At 45.5% G+C, this 18,949-nt stretch overlaps 1 protein-coding gene and 1 long non-coding RNA gene across 2 annotated transcripts in view; one reads left to right on the forward strand and one right to left on the reverse strand.

The window, feature by feature from the left end:
• The window catches only part of TMEM178B (transmembrane protein 178B), a 343,102-nt gene that overhangs the window by 278,578 nt on the left and 45,575 nt on the right, over positions 1 to 18,949 (forward strand). The window lies entirely within an intron of this gene.
• LOC144284966 (uncharacterized) lies at positions 11,493 to 14,387 on the reverse strand. The gene is made up of 2 exons (XR_013353355.1): positions 14,298 to 14,387; positions 11,493 to 13,402 (listed from the first exon to the last, which is right to left on the reverse strand). It is a non-coding gene; the product is annotated as an uncharacterized LOC144284966 (long non-coding RNA).

Raw genomic sequence — 18,949 nt, forward strand, 5'->3', positions numbered from 1 at the left:
TTGACATATCTAGATAGGCACGTTCACAGAGGCAGAAAGTAGAAAGTGGTTGCCAGGGCCTGGAGGGAGGGAGGAGTGTGGAATTCGTGTTTGATGGGTGCAGAGTTTGAGCCGGGGAAGAGGAGAATGTTCCAGAGATGGCAGTGATGCTTGTACAACCATGTGAATATGCTGAACACCATCAAACTTTATACTTAAAAATGGTTCACAGGGCGAATCGTATAAACACAATTTTAAAAGGTGGGGGAGCACCATGAAGACATTTTAAGGCACGGAAGTCTGTATCAGGCTCACTTAAAGCACATTTGGGGGAAAACAAAAATAATGACTTTTTTGAAAGCCCCATTTATTGATTCAAAGTCATTCTCTTAGCTTTGGGATATAAAAATGTATTTATGGATAACTTGGGTTGTTCATAAAATTATCCTGTTTGGTGTACTCAATTTAAAAGTATAACTCAGACAACTCACCCATTCATTCAGCACATTTATGGAGCCTATGTGGGAGGCGCAGTGCTCAGCGCTGAAGAAGACAATCAGTGCAGACTCACTAATTGAATTTAATTTTAAATGGTCGACATTTTTCTTACAAATAGCTCGACAAGCTGCTGAACTTAAGGAATCTAGCATCTCTTGGCTCTTGTGGGTTTTATTGGTGAGTCTCTTCCAGGTTGCTAGGAGGAGGCAGGCCCAGATTGTCTTTAGTGACAGCCTCTGCTGTAAAAATGCAAAGGAATAAAGTATGCAGGGAATGAGGTATGGAGGGAAGCCATGCCCTTCGCTACACAGCTTCCTGGGGTCCCAGAGCTAAAAGCCTGAACGCTATGGAAAAAGGAAGTTGGGGCCCCTGGGTATCTCAGTGGTTTGAGCATCTGCCTTTGGCTCAGGTTGTGATTCTGGGGTCCTGGGATTGAGTCCCGCATCGCGCTCCCTGCAGGGAGCCTGCTTCTCCCTCTGCCTATGTCTCTGTCTCTCTCTCTGTGTCTCTCATGAATAAATAAATGAAATCTCAAAAAAAACAAAAACAAGAAGTCAGCAGTACTATTTCAGCCTGAGCTTGAGTGACATGTCCTTTCTGTATGCGCCTCGCAATCCTGAAACACCAAAGCGGGTCTGGTTTAGTCAGCCTGTCATTTGCAGTATGGAGTGACCCCATGGGGCCAGGTGTCCCTCTGAGTCATCTCTGAAGCTTAGCACCGTTAGAACAATTAAGTGAGTTAGTAGGTGGAAAGTCCTTAGAGCAGTGCTTTGTTGGGCACATGCTAAGAGCCAGATAAATGCTGTCTTTATTATGAAGCAAGGTGCAGGGTCAGACTCTTAAGGAGGTGGGTTGGGGAGGGCAGGGATGAGATGTGACATCTGACCGAGGTTTGGACGCCGTGTATCAGGCTCACTTAATATAAATTGCCCAACAACCTGCTATTAACGTGCCTTGGGGTTGAATCAAGGCAAGGGCAGAAACAACCGGATCATCTCTTAGGTGTTTGCTTTGGAAGCATGGGCCCCAGAGATTTGCAGCAGCAGGAGTTAGTTGACAACAAAATTCATGGTGTTTATTGACAAAACAAAAGAAAAAACCCCTTTCACTTATGTATTTAGATTCTGGAAAATTTGGGGTTTTAGTTTATCTAAGCTCTTCCCTCATGAGTATTTGGACAGATTCAGAGGAGCCAATGGAAAAAAAAAAATCGCTCTGCCAGTGACCTGGAGTTTGGTGGGACTCCTGGGGAGTCCAGCTTGCCCAGAGCCTGGTTACCCGAAGAGCTGTCCCTGTCGAGGAACCTAATGGAGGTCACTCATGGCCCCCTCTTTCCTCCCCTTCCGAGGGTGGTACTGTTATAAACTCCATGTTACAAAAAACAAAACAAAACAAAAAAAAACTCCATGTTACAGATGGGGACACTGGAGGGGACCAGAGTCACACAGCTAACGAGCCACTGCTCAAACCCAGGCCGTCTGACTCTGGACTCTGCTGGTGCTCAAAAGTCCAAACTTTTAGTTTTATCTGAAAAGCACCGCTGTAATTGGTGAATGCTTGCTCTTCCTTAGCTCTCAGGAAGACTGCTCAGCTTCGTAATGTCACAGAGGAGCGCAGGTGACAGTCTCTACTGCCATATCATTGTGATCTTTCATGTTCTAAAAATTGTCAGTCAAGCAAGAATGTCTCTTGAGTGCTTTCCCTGTGCCAAGCACAGTGTCAGATTCAAAGCCATTTTTGCTGCCACCACCCTCTGTCTGACACTCCAGATTCTCGGCTGATACGCCCTTCGGGGTACACGTGCATTGCTTATTTCTACTTGTCTCCAGAAAACGGACTTCATGTCACGGCATGTGCGCCATCCCAATGTGTGTCCATAAATTTGTAATTGTTTTGAGTCACACTGATGCTTTCAGAGATTCCTGTGTATGTTCTGCTTTTTGAGAGAGGCCTACAGGAAGATTGCCTAGCGCTCAAGTGGCATGATAGTCTTAAGAATTTGAAGAACTAGGGACATCTGGGTGGCTCAGTGGTTGAGCATCTGCCTTCAGCTCAGGTTGTGATCCTGGGGACCCGGGATCGAGTCCCACGTCAGCTGCCTGCATGGAGCCTGCTTCTCCCTCTGCCTATGTCTCTGCCCCCCCCCGCCCCCCCCCCCCGTGTGTGTGTGTGTGTGTGTGTGTGTGTCTGTCATGAAAAACTAAACAAAATCTTAATTTAAAAAAAAAAGAATTTGAAGAACTAAATAAATAAAATTAAGACTTCTCCCAGTATGCATTGGCAGTCACCGACAGGGATGTTACAGGAGAAATAAATCCTCTGTTCTTCTGCAAGACTCTGGTTCCTTTTCCCTGACATTCTGGGTCATCCTGCCTAGAAGTAAAATCCCTGAGGGTATAGCGCATGCAGCTGCTCACAGTGTTTGGTCGAGGCTGATGAGGAGAAAGCCTTCTTGTGTGATCGGGCTGTGGAAGCCAGATCCTCCATGAACAACAACCTCTGGCTAGAGAAGGCTCAAACAAGCCATTTGAACTTCTTCTACCCGGCATGCCTCAGCCAAGCTCAAGGACAATGGTTTGTTGCTGTGTTTGTTTTCAAACCATGCTTTGACTGTGTTCCTCTTTGATTATAAAAGCAAGACATGCTTATTGTGGAGAATTTGGAAACCACAGAAAAGATAAGATGGAAATTACCCATAATCTTCTTCCCCCATTAACCTTTTCCTTCTTTCCTCCTTCCTTCCCTCCCTCCTTCCTTCCTTCCTTCCTTCCTTCCTTCCTTCCTTCCTTCCTTCCTTTCTCCCTCCCTCCTTCTCTCCCTCCCTCCCTCCTTTCTTTTCTTTCTCTTCTCTTCTCTTCTCTTCTCTTCTCTTCTCTTCTCTTCTCTTCTCTTCTCTTCTCTTCTCTTCTCTTCTCTTCTCTTCTCCTCTTCTCTTCTCTTCTCCTCTCCTCCCCTCCCCTCCCCTCCCCTCCCCTCCCCTCCCCTCCCCTCCCCTCTCCTCTCCTCTCCTCTCCTCTCCTCTCCTCTCCTCTCCTCTCCTCTCCTCTCCTCTCCTCTTCCCAACTGTTTATTCATCACATATATGCACACATAGTCCAGGGGAGGAGGACACAGCAGGCCCACAGGCGTTGTGCCACATGTGGGTTGTACTCGGGAACTGAGGGGACCCCCAAGGGCTGTAGGTGGCTGGCCTTGTAGGAACCAGGGGTGGGTGCTCTCTGACTGCCACAGGAGAATGTGAAGTGTCTTTTCTTTAGGTTTCCTTTTTTTTCCTGCTTATTATCATTAGGGTTCACAATCATTATTACTACATGGCTGGGAGCAGAGAGAATGTACAATTTCATATCTTTCTTTTTTCAACATCATTTAATTTCTTCAGAAACATCATTTTTATGGCTCCATATTAGCCCATAATGTGAGTATGCAACAATTTATTTAACTATTTCCTAATTATTGGAACAGTTTAGGTTGTTTGCTGTTTTCACAGAGGGGTTTTGAACGTCTGCAATGTACTTCTAACGTAGAAGGATGTGTTTGGTCAACTTTTAACATTTGGAAATTAATACTTTACTAGAGAATATTTGCAAATGGCTTTTATTCCTCAAATTAATTTACCATATAGAAATATGGAGGCTCCAATATAGAAAGCTAGTGCCTCACGTTTAGCTTTGTCTACTCCCACATGCCAACAAATACTTTAAGCTACTGTAAATTTATATGTAAATACTTACAAATGACATCTCCTTAACATACATGTTTATTTAACCATGACAATTAAACAACCTCTGAAGAGTGCTAAAAGTTGGGTAAATTATATGCATGTGTTATTTATTTTGTGTATTATTTTTTGTATTATTTGTATGTATTTATCTTGTATGATTTATTTGTTATTATTTATTTATCTTTTTTAAAGATTTATTTATTCGTGAGAGACACAGAGAAAGAGGCAGAGACACAGGCAGAGGGAGAAGCAGGCTCCCCATGGGGAGCCCGATGTGGGACTCGATCCCAGGACCCCAGGATCATGACCTGAGCCAAAGGCAAGACACTCAACCACTGAGCCACCCAGGTGTCCCTATTTATTTTGGGTTTTGCCACAAATCAAGTTAAATGGATCAATTTTGTGTCACAAAAAAGTGAGCGTATCTTCCTGCTGAGGACTGGAGGGACTTTCTGAAGGTTTGAGAATGGAGCAGAAGCTGGGTGAGCAGGCTCCGGACACTTAGGTGGGGCAAGTGCCTTCTCTTCAGGATGAACAGAGACTAGGAAAGTAGAGAGCATCCTTTGGAGAAGGGTAGGCCTTTCAGGTGACCCTGGTACAGAGCACATAGAAGAGGGAAGTGAGGAGAGAGACTATGCTGCTGGCAGCGAAGGTGAGATCTAAAGGGCCTGCCATGTGGCCTTTACTCTGACAGACAGTGGGAAGTGATCAAGGTTTTGGGCATGCACGGTGAGAAATTTTGCTTTAGAAAAATTAATCTGGCTGATTGGAGAAGAGAAGCCCTAGAAGGAAGGACTCAGGGCAGGAGGAATTTCAGCAAGGATGAAGAGTGCTGGTGCTATTTGGGATCCCACTAAGAGCCAGACACTGCATGGAATTTTAGGTCAATCCCCTCGTCTCTACTTAGAGGTGGGGAAGTGAGGCTTGCCAAAGGCCATGTGGGCAGAAAGTTACAGAGCCGGGTGTTAAGCCTAACACAGATGAGTTCAGGCTCTTCTGACTACACCAGGGGCAATGTAAAGAGGACAAGGTGGGGGGGATAGAGGGGAGGGGATGTGTGCATGAATTATCATGGAAGCATAATCTGATACACTTGGCAACTAACTGGTCAGAAGGGAAGAAGGAAAGGAAGGAGGAGGATTTCAAAATGGCACTGAGGTTTGGGTCATGAGGACGGTGGTGCCATTGGTGTCAATAGGGGGAGTGCTTTGAGAGTAAAGATGAGGAGTGGAGTTTTGGAGGTTCTGAATTAGAGGCATAAGCAGACCACCCTTGTCAACATATCCAGAAAGTCATGAGGCATATGGAGCCCAGGTGAGAGGTCTGTGCTGCTGAACTAGAGTTAATAGCAGATGAGTAGAAATTTAGCTCTGATATGTGTAAGAATATTTGAATGCAGCCAAAGTAAAATTTAATATTATAAATTCAGATAAATCTAAATACTCATCTTTCAAGAAAAAATTCTTTATTAATTCATCAGGCACCAGAGCCAGAAGGGGCCAGGCTACAACTTTAAGTCTTCTCATCCTGTGTTCTCAGGTTCTTCTGAGCAGGAGAATGAGTTCCTTGTTTCTAACCTGCTCAAGAACATCTAGACGCCTCCCAGTCAGATGAATGTGGTCCAGCCCAGAGTCCAGGAGTGTCCCCCTAACCCTTGAGTCTAAATCCTACAAGCACAGAAGACCCTGACTCTTTTCCCCTTTCCAGTGACTAAGACAGTATTCTCAGAAGGCAGAAAAGAATCTTTAACTTGAGATTTGTTCTGTTGCTGGGGGTGAAGACATGGGAAGTGCAAAGACCTGATGAGCTAGTGTTGGATAAACAACTTGGCTACTTTTCCTACAGTAATCATTTAAGAAGTGGGAAAGCTAAGTGTCAAGAGATAAACATCTTGCCTTAAATATTTTACCCATCATGCTTAAAAAAAAAACAGCCATGACCCATTTATTTATTTATTTTTTCTAACTCAGAAATAAATCAAACGCTAACTCCTTTGGGAGAACCAAGACAAAGTTTTTACCCAATGTTTCCCATTTTATTCTGAGTTTTCACATACTGCCAATGATCCTGGCCTCATTAGTGAGCACCTTGCTGGAAGAGGCTCCGAGAGCCTGCTCCAGAACAAAGACAATGTATGAGGTTGGAGGGAGAGAAAGGCACATATGGGGCCAAGGGGTGGGCATGCTTGTCTCTTATCGAAGCAGACACAAAGTACATAACAAGCATTTACTTAACAAAAGACCCACCAGCCAAACACTGGCAAAACTCAAAAGTGACGGACTACACATGAAGCATGAAAAATGTTTCCAGTCACATGAGACGCTTCAAGCCTAGAAAGCAAACCGCACAAAATGGAAAACATTTGAAAACATAAAAGTGAAACCATTAGGCATCACTTTTCAACAAAACCAATAGAAAAGGCTTTCTCATTGACTGGCTCTAAGTGAGTTGTATACTGTCAACAGTGCCTGGCACATAAGTGACGGATAAAGATCGGTGCCTCTCCCTCTTGCTAACTCATCTTCCAGGAGAGACACTGTGGGTTCCTACTCCTATGTGTATTTACGGAATGGAATAGATTCATTCCTTCATTCTGTGGAGCTTTAGAACTCCTCTAAAGAACTCTTCCTATGTATTAGATGTTGTAAGAGACAAAGAGAAGTAATGCTGTCTCGTTTTTCCAAGTGGTTGAATGACTCTATGAGACATGGCAGACAGGGGGAGAAAAAATCCAAGGGTTTATGGGCCAGCAGCCTTCTTGAGGGAAGGGCTGGTGTCTTACCCATCTTTGTAAAACAATTCCTGGATAAAACATGGAGCTGCCCAAGTGAGGGCCAAATAAGTGAGTCGGCGAATGAACAAGCGTCCAGTAAGTGAGAGGTCCTGCCCATAGGTGTGCTACATGATGGGCCCTTCCTACAGAACAGGTGGTTCTGGATGGAAGTACTCAAGAAGATGGGGTCTGAACTGAGCCCTGAGGGACTGTGGAAAGGGAAGGTGTCTCTCACTGATACTCACCCTCTTTCTAACCCTCCTCCCTTCTACCTTGTTTCTCTGCCCCTTCCATTGCACGTGCATTGTGTAGGTTTAAGTGTATAAGGTGTATCTGTTTCCAGGCCTTACTTTCTGGGCATTTATTGGCATGTACTTTGTGCCAACCTCAAGGTCATATACAAATATAATTCTCACAACTATCTTTGAGGTTGGTACGCTTCTTATCCCTGCTTATGGAAAAGGAAACTGAGGCACAGGGACAGTAAGGTCATAGGGTTGAAGCCCAGAGAGTCTGACCCCCATATTCAGAGCTTTCAGCACCCGGCTGTGCTGCCCGCATTTGTCCAGTGGGATCAGGGGCTTTATCTTGAGTGCGTGTGGCTCTGACTTGGATTTGGAGAAAATGCAGAGTGTGTGAAAGAGTGTTGTCTCCAGGATCTTCAGTCTTATTCCCTCTGCTAATTCATCCTCCTCTGCATAGAAATAGACTCAATCTTGCATATTTCAACAAAAGAAAAGTCCTCACTCTGTGTTCCACCCTGTCACTCCGTCTCCCTCCTCTTCTCTACAGTCAGCGTACTTGAAAGCACAGTAGCTAAGTGACTTTTATTCCTTATCTCCCATTCATTCCTAGTAACTCAGCGAGACTGACATCCGTTAAAGAGCGTTTGCCAAGATCAGGAGAGACCTAGTTATGAATCTGGTAAGCTCCACGTGGGACAGACCGTGCCGGTTTTATGATCTACTGTGCTCCCTGTTGCTAGCACAATGCCTGGCACACAGTGGGTGCCCAGCAAATCTTTGCTGAATGTTTTATGACGTTATGTCTTATTTGATCTCAACGACATGAGTGTCATTGAAACTCTCTTCCTTTCACTCCGGTGACACCTCTCATGCTGAATTTTGCCTGACTCTGTTAGACCATCCATGATCCTCCTTCTCTCCCTCTTCTCAGCCCTTAAATATTGGTGTTCAAATTCTATCCTTAGCCTTCCTCTCAGTTTTATACACCTACCCTGAGAGAGCAGGCATTCAGTCCTGCAGCTTCCCACCTCAAATAGTAATCTCTTTCCCAGGCACGAGAACCATATCTCTGGTGCCATAATGGACATTTCCAGTTACGTGTCTTCTAGGTATTTGACAAACTGATCATCACATCCTTCTCTTCCGAGATCTGTCCTCCCCATCTTTCCTCCTGCCCCCCCTCCAAAAAATAAAAAAGGAAATAGAAGTAAGTCCACGCAGAAAAGCAATACTCTATGCCTTTTCCTTTGTTCTTTTTTTTTTTTTTTAAGATTTATTTATTTATTTGAGGGAGAGAGCAGGGGAGGGGCAGAAGGAGAGGGAGAGAATCCCAAGCCGACTCCCCACTGAGCACAGAGCCCATCACAGGGCTCGATCTTATGACCCTGAGCTCATGAAACCAAGGGTTGGATGCTTAACCAAATGAGCCACCCAGGCACCCCACCTTTTCTTTTATTCTGTATCATGGTCAATAGCATCACCATTTCCTATCATCCAAGTCAGGAGCCTGGAAGTTGCCAGCAACTCACCCCTCTCTGTGCCTCTCACACTCAACCACTAATTTCTATCAACCAACTCTGCCACTTTTTTTTCTAAGTTCTAAGAGAACTTGGTTATAGAGGGTACTTCTTTATTTTCAAGTGGTCACCAAGATTTATCATGGTGGTTCTAAGTCAGTGTGCTGTTATAATTGTGAATAGAAGAATATTAAATAGGCCCTGTATGGAAGATGAGGTCTTATTTTTCCTCAAATGTGGTAAACAGATTCCTGCCTTAGCAGCTTTCCTCCAGCTGTTCCCTCTTCCTGGAATGCCTTTCTTCCAGCTACTCACCTGTCCATTGCTTCGCTTCCTCGAGTGTCTGCTTAAATGTCACATTCTTCTTTTTTTTTTTTTTTTAAGATTTCATTTATTTATTCATGAAAGACCCAGAGAGAGGGACAGAGACACAGGCAGAGGGAGAAGCAGGCTCCCTACAGGGAGCCCGACGTGGGACTGAATCCCAGGACCCCGAGATCACGACCTGAGCCAAAGACAGATACTCAACCACTGAGCCACCCAGGTGGCAGGTGCCCCTAAATGTCACATTCTTAAGAGAGCTCTCCTCATCTCTATGTGTTAAACAACAAGCCCCACCTGCACCCCACTGCATCTTGTCCCCCTTTATCTGCTTTATTTTTTGTCATAGCATTTATCTTTGTCATGTAGACACATGGGTTTGTGTATAGGTGTCTAGTTTGTCTTGTGACCTGAATGTATATGTTCATGTCTATGTTATAAAGCTTGTCTTTCTCCCTGGAAAGAAGATGTCATGAAGCCAGGGACTCGGTTTTGGTGACTCAAATCAGTTTTGTTGTCACTTGTAGCAGCTGCTTGGTAAAAATGCATTGAATGAGGGGCGCCTGGGTGACTCAGTGGCTGAACATCTTGCCTTTGGCTCAGGTTGTGATCCTGGGGTCCTGGGATTGAGTCCCACTTTAGGCTCCCCACCAGGAGCCTGCTTCTCCCTCTGCCTGTGTCTCTGTCTCTCTCTGTGTCTCTCATGAATAAATAAAATCTTTAAAAAAATACATTGAATGAATAAATAAATGCATATGGGATGATCCCAAAGAGAGACTTTCTTTTGATGGAATTGTTTTCAAGTGGTAGGTAGGATATAACTTTAGTTTTTATTCTCCAGAATACATTTTTCTTGGCAAGGCCTTTATTTGAATGAGCTTTAACCATCCGCCAAAGAAGCCTGGGTCTCAGCCTCCAAAAACAAGTCAGGAGAACCACAGAGGAAGGCGTGAGGGGAAAGGAGAGGTCAACCAAGTCCACTCACTTGTTCCTGGCCACTATCAAGCATCCACTTAAGGGAAGAGAACAACAGTATGGGGAGGAGGCTCTGCTGTCTTATACACAGTGACTTCCAGCCTGTGGGAGGTGCACAACCCATATCATTGATTTGATTTAAGATTATTCACTCCTCAAAAATGATTTCATGGTTGTGTAGGTAGTATTATATATTATTATTGGGGTTTTTGTGTGTTTTTTAAATATTATATTTATTTATTCATGAGAGACAGAGAGTGAGACAGAGACAGAGACACAGGCAGAGGGAGAAGCAGGCTCTCTGCATGGAGCCCAATGCGGGACTTGATCCCAGGACCCCAGGATTATGACCTGAGCCCAAGGCAGACAGTCAACCACTGAGCTACCCAGGTGCCCCTGTTGTTTTTTATTTAAATTAAATTAGCCAACGTATAGTACATACTTGGTTTCCTATGCAGTGTTCAATAATTCATCACTTGCGTATTATTATTATTGTTTTAATAACACTATTTTTGAGTTGTGCTCTATCTCTTGAGATAAGGGCAGGCTGATATATTGCAAAAAGGAGGCTGAGAAGCACACCTGCTGGAGCAGCGGAATCATCCTACTCCCAGAGCCCCAGGCAGGAAAGGTATTACCACCTCCATTTCAGAAAGCAGACAGGTGAATGCAGAAATAATGTGACTTACCTGAAGTAGTGAACTACTGGACAGGATCAAAGGCCAGCTCCCACTCCCAGGGCAGTGCTCACCACTCTTCCTCGGTTCTTGCTACTCCCACCCTGTTTTCTGCCCCACTGCCGCCTCCTGCCACCCTGTGCCCCTGGGCTTTGGGAAACCTCTTTGCTTGTATGTGGACGGAGGCAAGCACACATTCCTTGGACCCCTTTATCATACTTACAAATTAGAAAATAAACTTGCCCAGCATTGCAAATTTAAAGATTTTTCAAAAAAAAAAAAAGATTTTTCAGGGGGTGGGAAAAGTTGCTGATCTTATATTTCCCATGTTATTTGTCATACCTGGTATGCCCTGAGTAGATGACACCAGTCATGTCCACTGGGTCTGTTGTGTCTGTTCGTCTGCCTTGTAGCCTGGCAATGAACATAAATGATCACTGGTATTTGTGGTAGCACTTTATGGTTTACAAAAGGCTATGACGGATCTCATTTGATCAGCGAATCTGGGAGGCTGGAGGGCACAGTGATTTAGAGCCTGAGTTTTGGAATCTCCTACTTCTAAGCTGCCAGGCTTAGGGCAAGTTACTTATTATCTCATCAGTGAAAGGAGAATGATAGACTCATCAACTTGTTGGAAAGATTAAATGTGGTAATGTATAGGAAGGGCTCAGGACATGCTTGGCATATAAAAAAAAAATGCTTCTTTTATTATCATGCATGACGCAGATACGACTTGTATAAAGCCATCTCTAACCATTTTACTGAAAAGGCAGCCCTACAAGTTGATCTTTTTCTTACTGTAAACTTCTTTTCTTTTATTATTATTTATTTATTGAGAAACACAGAGAGAGAGGCAGAGACACAGGCAGAGGGAGAAGCAGGCTCCATGCAGGGAGGCTGACGTGGGACTCCATCCCGGGACCCCAGGATCATGCCCTGGGCCAAAGGTGGTGCTAAATCACTGAGCCACCCGGGCTGCCCTTACTGTAACCTTCTAAGGTCCTCCTATCTGATCTCTCATCCCCATTCCAAGATGACGTCTGTGGGAGACCGCGCAGATTTGGGGGTTAGCTTTCAGGTATTAGTAAACTTTCGTTGCAAATGTTCAACTGCGAGTCAGAGCTGAGAGCAGACTTTGAGACTTGTGTCTCACTGAAATCTTCCCCCTTTCCTAGCTTGGGTTTGCCTGGCTCTTGGAAACCTGCAGTGAGCGGAGAGATCTGTCAGTCTTTTATCCTCATTGTCCCACCTGCTGTCCCCGTGCCCTACGAGTTCTGCCTCCTGTAGGGTTGGGAGCCCGGGAGGCCATGCACAGGGCCCGGCGCCTGGTGTGATTGCTCTCTGAGTCGGGTCCCTGCACGCAGCAGGGCTCAGGCTCTGGCTCTATCTTCTGTCAGGTGCTTTGGTGATTCCTTTGGAGGAGTTTTGTGGAGTTGACACCCACCTTTGCTTCCTAATGCAGGCCTCTGCCTTCCAGCTGACCTGGTCCCACTCCATCCTCAGCCCCCATATTTGGTGCCATCCCACCATGGAGACCCTTCCTGTTGTGGTCATCACGCCCCTACAGGCAAAATTCTTAAATGGAGTCTTTTCAAGGACACCTTCGTTCTTCATCAACATTCATGTGGCCCATGAAGAAAGCACAGGATCCTTCCCCAGCCAAACTCTGGTGCATGGTTTTGTCATCACTCTGTGGCCAAAGATAGCTCTTAACCAGGTTCTTGCCTCATTTTCTCAGGCCACATGTAGCTACCATCACCCAGTCTCTAGGGTATCCGTGTGCAGCTCTCCCAATATTACTCCCAAGGGGCCTTTCCTCAGCTTAAAGTGGTGCTGGTGGAGGAATGGGAAAGCAGGGAGACACCTCCTGCTATATGTAAACCATAGTTGCCAAATGCACTACAGGTTGCCGAAGTAGCTCGGGGCCCCTTGTATCACATTTAGCATGAGGTCTTAACACCTCTTCTTAGAACAGTGCTGTCCCATAGAAATAGGCTGCAAACCACACATCTAATTTTAAATCTTCTTTTAGCCACATTCAATGCCTAATAAGAAACAGATAAAATTAATCTTAATAACATCTTATCTAGCCCATATATCAACATGTAATCAGTAAAAAAAAAAATTGTTACTGCAGTATTTGGTGAAAATTCACACTGAGTCTTTGACAGCTGGTGTGTACTTTCGACTTACACATGTCTCAGTGCAAGGACTCAGCAGCAATTTCAAGTACCCACGACGTGGCTGGTGGCTACCATACTTTGGAAGATGGAGAGAGGGAGCTCATCCCGTGTTGTTCTCAGCTGTGAGGCCTCGGAAGCAAGAGTGTATCTGGGACTCATCCAATGCATACAGCCAGCGTAGAGAACAAAGACTCAAATGCAGGTCTTCTAATATAACATTCAGTGTTTGTTTTTTATGCCATCATGCTGTTCAAATAGATCCTGCTACGCTTTGTTAATGGAGATCTCAATGGTTGAAGGGATAGTTTAAGGTAAGGAGATAGCTGCAGACATCTCTGGGAGTTATTGGAGGTTCTGGGGTAGCTCCACTGGGGGCAATGACTGTTTAGAGCCCATTCCTGACAATCAGCTCAGTCTGGTCTGCGCTGGAGCTGCTGGGTAGAGGAGGCTCTGTCCTCCAATGGCAAATGTTTCCATGGTGCGCACTGTTAGGCAGGTCTTTGGCTTTCACTGCTAAAAGAGAAACAAGAAACTATTTTGTATGTATGTCTTTGAAAAGGCAGTACTCGTCAGGAGGAATCTGTGGCCAGGCTGGATGGGTATCACCACCTTTTGTCACAGTTCAGATACTAGGTTGCTACATCATTTGGACTTAGAACTTTAAAAACAGGGATTCCCAGGTGGCTCAGTGGTTTAGCGCCACCTTCAGCCCAGGGCCTGATCCTGGAGACCCAGGATCGAATCCCACGTCGGGCTCCCTGCATGGAGCCTGCTTCTCCCTCTGCCTGTGTGTGTCTCTGCCTCTCTCTCTGTGTGTGTCTCTGTGTCTCTCATGAATAAATAAAATCTTAAAAAAAAAGAGAGAACTTTAAAAACAGTAAAGCTCAAATCTTCTAAAGAATTCAAAATCTGATTGTTAAAGGACACCTTCCTGTTATAGAAAAGAACAAACAGAATCCAAAATATCACACCCCAGAACGTGTTGGGGAGGTCATTGAGAGGACGTAACCCTTGGTTGACCAGTAGGCTGGACTGTGGCCCTCAGAGGCTTCTGATCCATTCCCTGTCCTTGGAATGTGGATTCTGATCCCCTTTCCTGCTCCCAGAGGCTGCCCCAAGGGCACAGCCTTGAGATAGTGATATAGTATGGAGACCCTCTGGGCGGTATGTGTGACTGAACCCAGTTAAAGCCTCTACGTGAACTTTTAAGACTTGGTGGGCAGGTGTGGAGGTGTGCTCATCCTGTGGTGCCCAAGACAAGCCTTGTAAGTAGGTTCCCTTTGCTTATTAAATCCACCAGCTACCAACATGGAGTGGCCTGCCTCTCCTCTGTCTCTCTCCACCCTCTATACCTGGGGGTCGGTTTCAGATTTCTCCCAGGAAGCTCCTGAAGAGGTTGCAGACTTACAAAAATGCTCCCTGTTAACACCTGGTGTGCCTCTGCCTTGCTCTTCCCACACGGGTGCTTGACACACATATATACACCTGCACTGTAGGGGTCATCTGGAGTAAGTGGGCCCGTAGTGATAGCCTGTATCATATCTATATCTATATCACAATAGTCTATTATGAGCTTTCCCTTGTCATTGACCTTCCTCAAAAGAATTACTGCAATAGCCAAATCTAGTTCTTCCATTACATTCTACCGAATGTTAAATTCTCTTCTGGGGTCTGAAGTGGCACCAAGTCTGGAAAGGTCTGAGCAATGGAGAGGGCACGGGTGAGCAGAGGCCCTTTCCCAGACCTGCCTCTTACTATCTGGTGACCTTGGTCCCTAGGTCACTGGCTGAAATTCCCTTGTCTCAATGTCTAAGTCAACAAAAGGAGAAAAATAATGTCTACGTTACAGACCCATTCAGAGGCTTATGGACACATCTGTGGAAATTACCCAACACGATGACAGCCCATAGTAAATACACAATAAATGTTGGAGCCTATTTATCTTCCCCTTCCCTAGGCTTTTCAGATTCTTTGTCATCAGCCCATTCTCTGGCACCCACAGCATTTTTCTGGAAAGAGAGCACCCTGCAAGGTGCCTGTGTGCTTTAAAGCTTGCATCTTCTGATTTTTTTTGGGGGGGGGGCGGGGGGCTCACCGGGGACACATGCTTGCCAAGCCACCCTGATTTCTGTACTGTGCACTCAGAGCAGCTATCAGTGACACATGATACAGAGGAGAAGACGTGGGAGTGTCTCAAGATGGAATGATGGATTGTACTGGTTTCGTTCCTCTCTCCCAGTAGGAAGACCCTAGGAACAGAGGGCCAGGTGCTGAACAGGGTCTCCCCAGGTGTGTCTGGTTGGCCAAGTTGGGGTTCCTTTTTGTCATTCCCTTCATGGTTTCTGCTGGTGGTATAGCAGTGGGGCTACAGGGAGAAGGGAGTCTTGTGATTTGTTTGGTTGGGAACTCTGCTTCTTACTTCTGGGCTTTTCTTTCCTTCTTCCTTCCTTCCAGGCACTTGGTTTAGCTGCTGACCTAGCTCATCAGGCGAGTACACATTCTGCAATTTGCCTTCCATTGTTTTGACAATGGATGTGATTTGTACACGGCGGCATCACATAATATCCCTATTTATGGCAGCTCTCGAATCCGGAGGTAGGGATGAGGACAGAGAAGCTCAAGCAAGCCTGTCTTCTGACCCAGAAACGTTTCACTTCTTGGTTCTACAACATCTATCTTTCCCCCGACGGTCTCTTCCTGACTTAGGAGGGCGGTGCAGAAAGGTCTGTTGGGTTTATAATCTGTGGGACATCATGTTCACGATCCGATGGGCATCATCACATTAAACTTTGTGGTAAGGAGCCCCCAGGCTGCATGGCTTTATGTGATCTGGAACCTGGACCTACGCAGATGTTTTGTTTGTACACAATAAACAAGTATATTGGATTGTTAAGTGGTAGTTACTATTGGCTTTCAAAAATAAAATCAGATCGGAGGAGAGAGACATTGGCTACAAGTCACCAGGACAGCTGAGTCACTGCAGGGTGTTGAATGGGGCGGGGACATCCCCCTCACCCTGCCTTATTCCGTGGTGCACACAGTTTTAGTAACTGTTTCAGGATGGGACGGGGAGCTCATTTAGCAAACATTTATTGAGCACCTGCTTATGTCAGGCAATGCACCGGAGATGGGAAGGACAAAAGAAAAACCCAGACATGACCACAGCCCTGAACAAGCTTGCATTTACTGCAGGGAGGGAGACCTAAGTGATTACCCTAAGATATGTGAGAAGTGCTGGAGGAGCCTGGGCACCGGACACCAGTGTCTAGTAACATGCCTGGGAAGCCTCCCAGATATTGACTTGTCAGGGAGGCCTTGAAGGATGATGAGAAGCCTGCCCCGTGGAGCAGGTGGGCAGCCATGTCAGCAGGGAGCACAGTGCCCACCAGGAAAGAGGGGGGTCTCAGTCCGCTATGACCGGAGCCTGGGGGGGTGCTTAGAGAAAGATGGGAGGTCTGAAGGACCTTTCAGGAATCAAACCAAATCAGGCAGACCTAAGAGCTATTTTGTTTGTTTTCACATAAAAATAACTTTTTAAATATAACTACATTATGCTGAACCAACTTACCCTCTATAAGAAAGCTGTAGGCAACGTCTCCCATTAGCTACTTCTCTGTTTCAATTTTAATTAACTGTCACGGGAGCCCTCACAGCAGAGTTGGGGTCCTGCCTGTGTGTCTTTCTCCCTTCCAGCCAATGCTGTGCTCACTGCAAGAGCCCCGGGTTCTGATAGCCTCCGTGGCCACCAGCCCCTCTGCTGCGAGCTGCTGCAGCCTCCAGCTGGTTGGTCCACGGAGGATAGGAAGCATCGACACTCCGGGCTGGATGCATCTCAGTATTAATGAAGAGAACATAAAGCCTTCATGTTGGCTTCTCTAGGTACCTGAGAGGCATAAGAACAGATTCCAGAAGGCTGTTCCCTCTGGGTACCCAGTCTTTAATTAGGGGCTAACCCAGACTTGTTGCCCAGCCCCTTTTGTGCTTACAGACAGCAAATGCACAAGACAGGGAGCATGAAAAAGAGAGTGACTCTAAGTGACTTCCATTTCTATCCATAATGCTGTGTGTAGCTCCAGCTTTGTGCCAGGGACTGTTGTAAGAAGTTTACACCTATTAACTGACTTAATCCTCTTAATAACCCTTTGAAGCAAGTATTGTCAGAACCTCTGCTCACAAGGGCAGAGACCCCAGATCCCGAGAGATGGACTCACTTGCTCAAGTTCACATGGCCAGTATGGGGCAGGACCATAATCCGTGCTTCCATTCTCAACTGTCAAATCTCTGTATGGTTACCCAGAACCAGACCCCCACTTGGTGTGCCCATAAATGGGCCCTGGAATATTCCTTCTCATTTAAATCCATTTGTCTTGAGTTAATCCCATATCCCACGGCTGGCATGTTCATTGCAGACTGACCCTTTGGGGCGAAAGTACTGGAGTTCTGGCCTTGCTATCTTGTTCTACCTTCCAGTTCCTGTGACCTTGAACCCCAAGGGACTGATGAATCCATGAATGAATGTCCAGCTCCAAGGGCAGCCTACACTCTTCCACCGTCGTGGCAGGGGTGATATGCTCATTTCATGTAGAGGGAGAGCTTGCAGCAAACGAGGCTAACCCAGACGTGCCCCCATGTGGCCTTGCTGGTCACTCCCCACGTTGGCCCTTGGGCCATTAATAAAGTATCCTCTCCCCGTCTCCACTGGGTACCATCCCAGAAGGGTCTAACACATACTTACCCTCACCATTTTTTGTGATTTGGGGGATTTTTTTTTTTTTTTGATGAGAAAAAAAAATTACAATCATCATTTTTCTGTGCAAGGTCTTTAAAGAGCAAATAGAGATTCAGAGCCCATATATATTTTCCTTCTCTAAGTGGTATTTATTTAAATGCAGATATCCTGGTTTCCCGTGTAGAGTTGCAAAGCAATACCTTTCAATTTAAATGTTAATAGGAGTGTAAACTTCAAAATCAAAAGTTTTCTGTGAGGGAGAACTGCCTTTTCTGGTTCTATTCAATTGTTCCCCTTGCCTTTCCTCCTGCACCCTCCCTCATTACCCCCTTTTGCACACCCTTTCCACTGTGCTGAACTACATTCTTTTTCTAAAAAGTTGAGAATGCACCTTTCTCGTCTCAAAACTTAGAATGTTAAGCATCTGGGTCATGGAATACAGACGATGGGCTCCCACCCAACAGGATTCATGAGATTTTTCTCTATCTCAGCTTTGGCCTGCAGAGTTCAGCTCATCATCCCGGGTTCTTTCTAAGGGGATTATTCATAGGCCAATCCTACATAATATTCAAACAGGGCTTCAAATACTTGAGTAAGGCTGGTTCCCTTTTCTTTCTTTTCTAAAAAGGCAGGAAGAAATGGGGAACGAGAGACAAGCTGTGTAAGTTCCTGGGTGCAGAGCACTGGTGTGGGCATTGTGAGCAGTCACAGTGAAACAGGAACCCTCTTACTCTTCAGGAGATAAAATAGGCACACAGGGCGCTGCAGATGGGCAGGAAATGGGGCTGTGTGCACCCGGCTCATTCTACGGGCAGAGTGGCCCTTCAGATTCACTCAAGTGCAACCGGGAAACAAAGATTCCATGACAATGGAAATCATGTGTGTTGCCTTTCAATTCAGGTACAAGAGTGTCATTTCCTACCTAAGGACCTCCTGCCTGCATGTGAGATCCAGCTGCTTCTTCCCTTTATTTTCTGTTCCCTTCCTTTCCCATTAATTATTTTTATCCTGTTACACCATGTGTGATTTGTAAGCTCCCTTACATCTCTCTTCAGGAACATGATAGCACTGTTAATACATGAATTAGAATCGATTTGATGCTATAAATTTCAGTGACTTTGATTCTGCTATTTTAAGGAGTTGGTTTTATTCTCCAGATGTTTTCAGTAGACTCCTGTTCTTATTTCACGGAGGCAAAATATGTTTTGTGCCCTCTCTGGGAATATTAATAATAATTTTGAATTATTGCCTCCTCTCTCCGTGGCTTGTTTCTTCAGGTTCTTTTGCTCCCAGGTTATAGATACGTGCTGGTACTGGGTTGTCAGGGGGCA

Source organism: Canis aureus, chromosome 15 (assembly GCF_053574225.1).
Source record: "Canis aureus isolate CA01 chromosome 15, VMU_Caureus_v.1.0, whole genome shotgun sequence".
Lineage (NCBI taxonomy): Eukaryota > Metazoa > Chordata > Mammalia > Carnivora > Canidae > Canis > Canis aureus.